The sequence below is a fragment of the Chinchilla lanigera genome, unplaced genomic scaffold, assembly GCF_000276665.1.
Source record: "Chinchilla lanigera isolate Chin_1 unplaced genomic scaffold, ChiLan1.0 scaffold00015, whole genome shotgun sequence".
Taxonomy (NCBI): domain Eukaryota; kingdom Metazoa; phylum Chordata; class Mammalia; order Rodentia; family Chinchillidae; genus Chinchilla; species Chinchilla lanigera.
In genome coordinates, this window is record NW_004955416.1 from 25,345,926 (window position 1) to 25,352,107 (window position 6,182).

The 6,182-nt window shown below is 38.7% G+C and overlaps 1 pseudogene; it reads right to left on the reverse strand.

Annotated features, from left to right (window-relative positions):
• Positions 1-1,843: 1,843 nt before the first annotated feature.
• On the reverse strand, positions 1,844-5,658 carry LOC102018393 (annotated as a pseudogene).
• Between the last annotated feature and the right edge of the window lie 524 nt (positions 5,659-6,182).

Sequence of the window (6,182 nt, forward strand, 5' to 3'; positions counted from 1 at the left end):
ATTTAGATGGATCACATCATCTGGTAGGTTCCCAAGAATGGAGCACAAAAGTTCATACATAGACAACTTTTAAACCCAAATGTTCTTAGCACTCATGATCATTCATTTATCCCTTGCTTAGACTGAAAATTTTTTTCATCCCAAGTGGCCAAAATCTTTCTCTTTCTTCTCTTCAGCCTTGCCTTTTGAAATGGCCAAAGACGTTTGTTGTACTCATTCTCTGTATGGATATATGATCTGTTCCTTCCTTGTGAGAGTTTTAAGACTTTTATCCCTGAAATTCTGGGATGTCAGGATACAACAACTGAATACTGCCCTTATCATTCATGAATTTGGATTCTTACTGGGATCATTTCAATCAAGGAATGCTTGTTATTTGATTCTTAGATAGTCCCTTGTTTAATTTACAATTTTAATTTTATTTTATTACTTCTCTCTAGAAATCTTATTAGTTGAATACTGAACCTTATGAATTCCATATATAATTTCTTTTTTTTTTTTTGGTTTTTCTCCAGTACCGGGAACCGAACTCACGACTTTGCGCTTGCCAGGCAGGAGCTTTTTTGCCGCTGAGCTAAATCCCCAGCCCCCCATGCATAATTTCATTTAATCAGTTTATGTGGTCTTTGTTGGTCTTTGCATTCTTTAGTTTTCTTACCCTTTTCCCCACAATGATTTTTTTTTTTTAAATAAGAACCTTTATTTTTTTTTTATTTTTTTATTTTTTTGGTTTTTCTCCGGTACCGGGAACTGAACTCACGACCTTGCACTTGCCAGGCAGGCGCTTTGCCGCTGAGCTAAATCCCCAGCCCTTAAATAAGAACCTTTATAAAACATGTGGTTCGCACTGAACTTTCAAAAACACAACTTCATTTCAAAGCAAGCTTCTCTGGTTTGGAGTTCTGAACAAGATGATTATGACGAACTAGAGGAAAACAATCTACATATGGATCAGAGAAAATAGTTTTTCAGATGATTAGGTAGCTATGAGCTCCAAATATAGGGCTGAAAAGATATGTATTAGAGGAGAAATGACAAATCTTCCTCAGTTCCTGACCTGAAGGATGGTCAAAACTTGGTATAAAGGCTGCATACGGAAAGCAAGGGAAGACAGTGGTCCAATAAGGTCTACCTGTAGACTATGCAAATAAGGAAACAGTCAAGATTAAGAAAAGAGAGAGAAAAACCTGGAGAGGAGAGTACAGGTTGTAGGCATCCAGTCTGCCTCATATTCCAAATACTTGCCCAGTATCAATGACTCCAAGCTGAGCAGCTGAGGAGCTACACACTTGGAACACAGCCCCCCACCAGCTGAAGGAGAGCATAGCCTCCAAATCAGCAACGCCATCAAGGATGGGGGATGAGCAAAGCAGGAGCCTGGGAATCCCAAGAACACTGACTGAAAAAGTCTTCTTGTTGCCATGTTTTTGCTGTTTTCTATGCTAGAATAAGGAAACAAAACCCCCAAACCAGGGTTGCTCTGGCAGGACTTCCAGTTGGATCCCGGTCCAGAGGCTTCCTACCCAAACCCCCACCTGACTGTCTCCCCAGCTGCTGATATAGAACTGTGTTGGACTAATATCAACATCAACTCATCCAAGGGAGGAAAACACCGAGACCAAGACACCTGACGTCTTCCAGCTGAGGATGGCACACAATAATTCAGTTACATGGAAAACTGTGTCTTAAAACGGGTTCTTATTTTCCCATCAAAGTTATCCCAGTCTTGTTTATAAAATCACTTCTGTGACAGCTTTTTAAATGTTTCCAAGAGAGTGTCTTTCTAATAATTAATAGTTTAATCTATTCTAAACTAATTCTCTTTTGTCTTATTGAGCAGATACTATGATTCCATTTTCTTCTCTAGAAATTCAGCAGATCTAGGTTCTAACATAGAAGTGCTTTCTTTCCCTGTCTTGGTGGCAAAAAGCATGTCCACCATCCCCAAGGTTTCTGGGTGTTCTCTTTGGTAATCGGTCTCTGTCTGATAGTCCTTCAAGTACTAAAACCTTTTTATACAGGTGACTGTATACAGGTGACTGACCAATCACAGGCAGATATATATCAATAATTATTTCAGCAGCATTGATCAAAGCAATTCCAAATCTCGGCTGAGACAGATTCCTTATCAAAAAATTAACAACACAGTAATTTCCTTCTCATCCAGACCTGCCAGTGTATTTGCAAGGACTTCTCTTCAATTTAGCTCTTTTATGATGCAAAATAACTTCTGGGGTCTTTATTATGCAACTAGGTTCAAGGACTCCATCAAGTACCTTAGTGATCCTAAAATTTTTCAGATCCCTGTCATACAATATTGGTGTTCAGTGTTCTTTTTTTTTTTTTTTTTTTTCTTTTTGGTTTTTTTCTGGTACCGGGAATCAAACCCATGACCTCGTGCTTACCAGGCAGGCACTGTGCCGCTGAGCTAAATCCCCAGCCCCACAATTCTAGGTGTTTCTTTGTTGGCTTGTTGATCAAAATTTCATCCCATTTCTTCATGTAGTTTTTTCCTTTAATAAAGATTTGGTATGCAGGCCTTCTTCTCCTTGGAAGAGAATCCTTCTTTGCTTCAGAGTTCCGATGTTTAACACTCAGAATTCCATTGGTCACACCCACCACTACCATCTCATCTTCATGTGAAAGTACAAAACTCAAAATTGAAGCTGCATAAGCAAAACTGTGGACTACTTTGTAGGAAGTTGTGCTATATACTTTTATCTTCCTCTCCAGTGAGCCAGAACGTAACCTCTATCCAGAGTTGCTCAGACATAAACATGTCAAAGTTTTGTGACTATGTTTCACGGCTGTCCTGCTTTTAACATGTCCCAAACTTTAACATAATGACTTCCTGAAGTCATCAGAAGACCTCCAGCTGGGAAAAGCAGGACACTCTCCACCGGCTGCCCCTTCTCAACAGAAAGAGCACTCTTAGTTTTTCATGCATCAAGCATCTTACCCTGTTACACAGAGATCCAGGTTCAGTTCACTAGCACATTCACACTTCACATAATCAGAATGTTTTCTGAATGTCAGAATTGCCTTGGAGTCTGGTATATCCCATAATTTAATGTTATAATCATCAGTCCCAGAGATCACATGGTATTTATCAGCTGTAAAATCTATGCTGTGAACTGCTTTTCTGTGAGCTTCAAACTGCCTGAGGGGAGCCCTCCCGCTTATATGAAAGAGCTGAACTGCACCATCTTCACTACCAGCCACAAGCAATCTATCCTCCTGGAAACCGAGAAAAGGTTTCAGTAGGTTCTTGGGAGTATCTGCCATAAATGTGAGTTCTTGAAGAAGCTATGACTGCATAGTTATATGGAGGTTGAGGAGGAAAAGTCTACTTTTGACGCTGCACCACATTCTTTAATCTGATCAGGGGTCTTCTAGTTGTTCCAGTGCAGAGTATCTTGGGTGATTTTTTTCACCAAGTATAGCTGAATAGCTACAGGCTGATTGTAAGCCCCTCTTTATTTACAAAAGGTTTGTCTCTATCTTTTTATTTTTTATCTTTTTTTTTCCTTTTCCTTTCCTTCTTTTCCTTCTCCCACCACCCTAACTCCCCTTCCCAATGAGAATTTTCTTCCTATCTCATCAAATATACATTCTGGTCCTTATTTAGACTTTTGGCTTCTCATCCCACAGAAACAATGTGCTATTTACACGTGTGTGTGTTCAATTTATTTCACTTAAGATTATGTTCTCAAGGCCTATCTATTTACCTATAAATATCTCAAGTTTATCCTTCTTTATGGCTGAGTAGTACTCCATTGTATAAAAAAACCCACATCTTTTTCATCCATTACTTGGTTGATGGGCATTGGGGTTGTTTCCAAGATTTAACGATTACAAACTGTGCTGCTATAAAAATGGGTGTGCATGTATCTCTGGTATCATGCTTTAAGTTCTTTCAGGAGGATACAAAGAAGGAGCATAGCTGGGTCAAATGAAGTCTCTGGTTTTAGTTTTTGAGGAATCTCCACACTGATTTCCACAGTGGTTGCATCAGTCTACACTCCCACCAACAGTGGAGAAGTGTTTTTCACACAGCCCTGCCAGCACTTGTTATTGGTTGATTCTTGATAATAGCCACTCTTTTTTGTGTGTGTTTTGTTTTGTTTTGTTTTTCTTCCAGTACCAGGAATTGAACTCACAACCTTGCGCTTGCAAGGCAGGTGCTGTGCCGCTGAGCTAAATCCCCAGCCCCGGTAGTAGACACTCTTTCTGGGACAAGATGGAATCTCTGTATTGTTTTAAATTGCATCTGTTGAGTGATCGGTGATGTTGAATATTTTTTCATATATTTATTTGCCACTTCTACCCCTTCATCTGAGAAGTGCTTACTCACTTTAGATGCCCACTTTTGGATTGAGCATTTCAAGTAAGGAGGTATGATTTGCTTTTAGTTCTTTATACATTCTAGATATTTGTCCTTTGTCAGAGGAAGAACATGCAAATTTTTTCCCACTCTGTGGGATATATCTTCACTCTGTTGATAATTTCTTTTGATGTGTGAAATCTTTTTAATGAGATTCCAGTTGTTGATTCTTTATAATATTTTCCTTATAGTTTAGGGTTTATTCATAAAGCCTTTTCCTACACCTATGTCTTCAAGAGTTCTACCTATTCTCTCTTCCATTGTGTTTCTGTTTTAATGTGTAGATCTCTGATCCATTTGAATTTTAGTTTAGTGCATGGTGAAAGACATGAGTCTAATTTTAGTCTTCAGGATGGTGAAAGTCAGTTTTCCAGCAGAGTGCATATATTTGGCCCTTTTATCAAAGATAAAGTAGCTGAATTTGTTTGGAGGAGTTTCTGAATCATCAAATCTATTCCACTGATCTTCAGGTTTATTTTATTTTTTTTTTTTTTTACCATGTAGACCATACTGTTTTTAATCACAGGAACATTGTAGTATGATTTAAAGACAGGGATTGTGATGTCTTCTTACTTGCCTTTCTTACCCAAAATTGTTTTTTACTATCCTAGGCCTCTTCTTGTTCTAAATAGATGTTAGGATTTTTTTTCTCTAGTTATGTGAGGTACACTATTGATATTTTTATTGGGAAAATATATTCATACTATTTGCCATGCAACTTTATACTTCCCTGCCACTTTGGTTGTAATGTAAGTCTCCACCCCACTGATGTTACCTTGATCATGTGAATCACTTAGACCAGTAGAATGTCAGCAGGTATGTTGGTAGCAAAGGCCACAAACACACATCTTCTTGGCTTCTCATACTGTCACTATCACCTTGAGAAACACACACCATAGGCAGTGTATTAGTTAACTTTCCCACTGCTGGAACATAGGGGAAGAGCATAAACAAGAGCTATGCTTAGCCTTACAAAGTCACACTGCCAGTGATCTCCCTCTTCCAACTAGGCCTTGGCTCCCCAGAGCACAGTCAGCTGATGAATGTGGTATCCCCATGATCCAATTACTTCTTTAGGAGCCTCTTCACTCAGTCACATTGACAATTAATATTAATAACACAGGGGCTTACTGTTGCTTCATTCCAGGCACTAGAATGGGATCGTGGAGGAACACCCGAATGTTCTGGCAGCCTACATTCCAGTCTGGTCCCACAGAATTACAGCGGAAGAACAGATCTGTGAATGAAAATAAGTGTTTGCTATTTTCAGCCATTGAGTCTGGAGCAATTTGCAGCTCAATTTCACAATAACTGGACAGGGTGGGGGTTCAGCCCCATGATTGTTATAACTTCAGTCCTTGGGTTTTTATAGGACTCCATTCATCATGTCTGGTCATAAATCTTCGCATCTGAGAAAACTTTTATGTATCTCTCTGCACCAAATTATCTTAAAGTAAAAGAATAAGACAGAGCATTTCTTCCCCCAAAAGTTTACTGACACAGAAGTCAAATTATGAGAAATAATTGAGATCAATATATTGAAAGAATGATAAATCTTAATTCATGGTAATAATTAGCCTTGTCACAGCAGGAAAGGAAGTCTAAAATAGAGCAATTTCATCTCTTTAGAAAGTATAGAGGACGTTTTAAAACAACATTGAAAGATACAAATCAGAAGTAATATCTGTGAGATATTCTCTCTCTCTTTTTTCTTTTTTAGTACTGGGAATTGAACTCATGACCTTCTGCTTGACAGGCAGGTGTTGCACCCCTGAACTATACCCTGGACCAAGATATT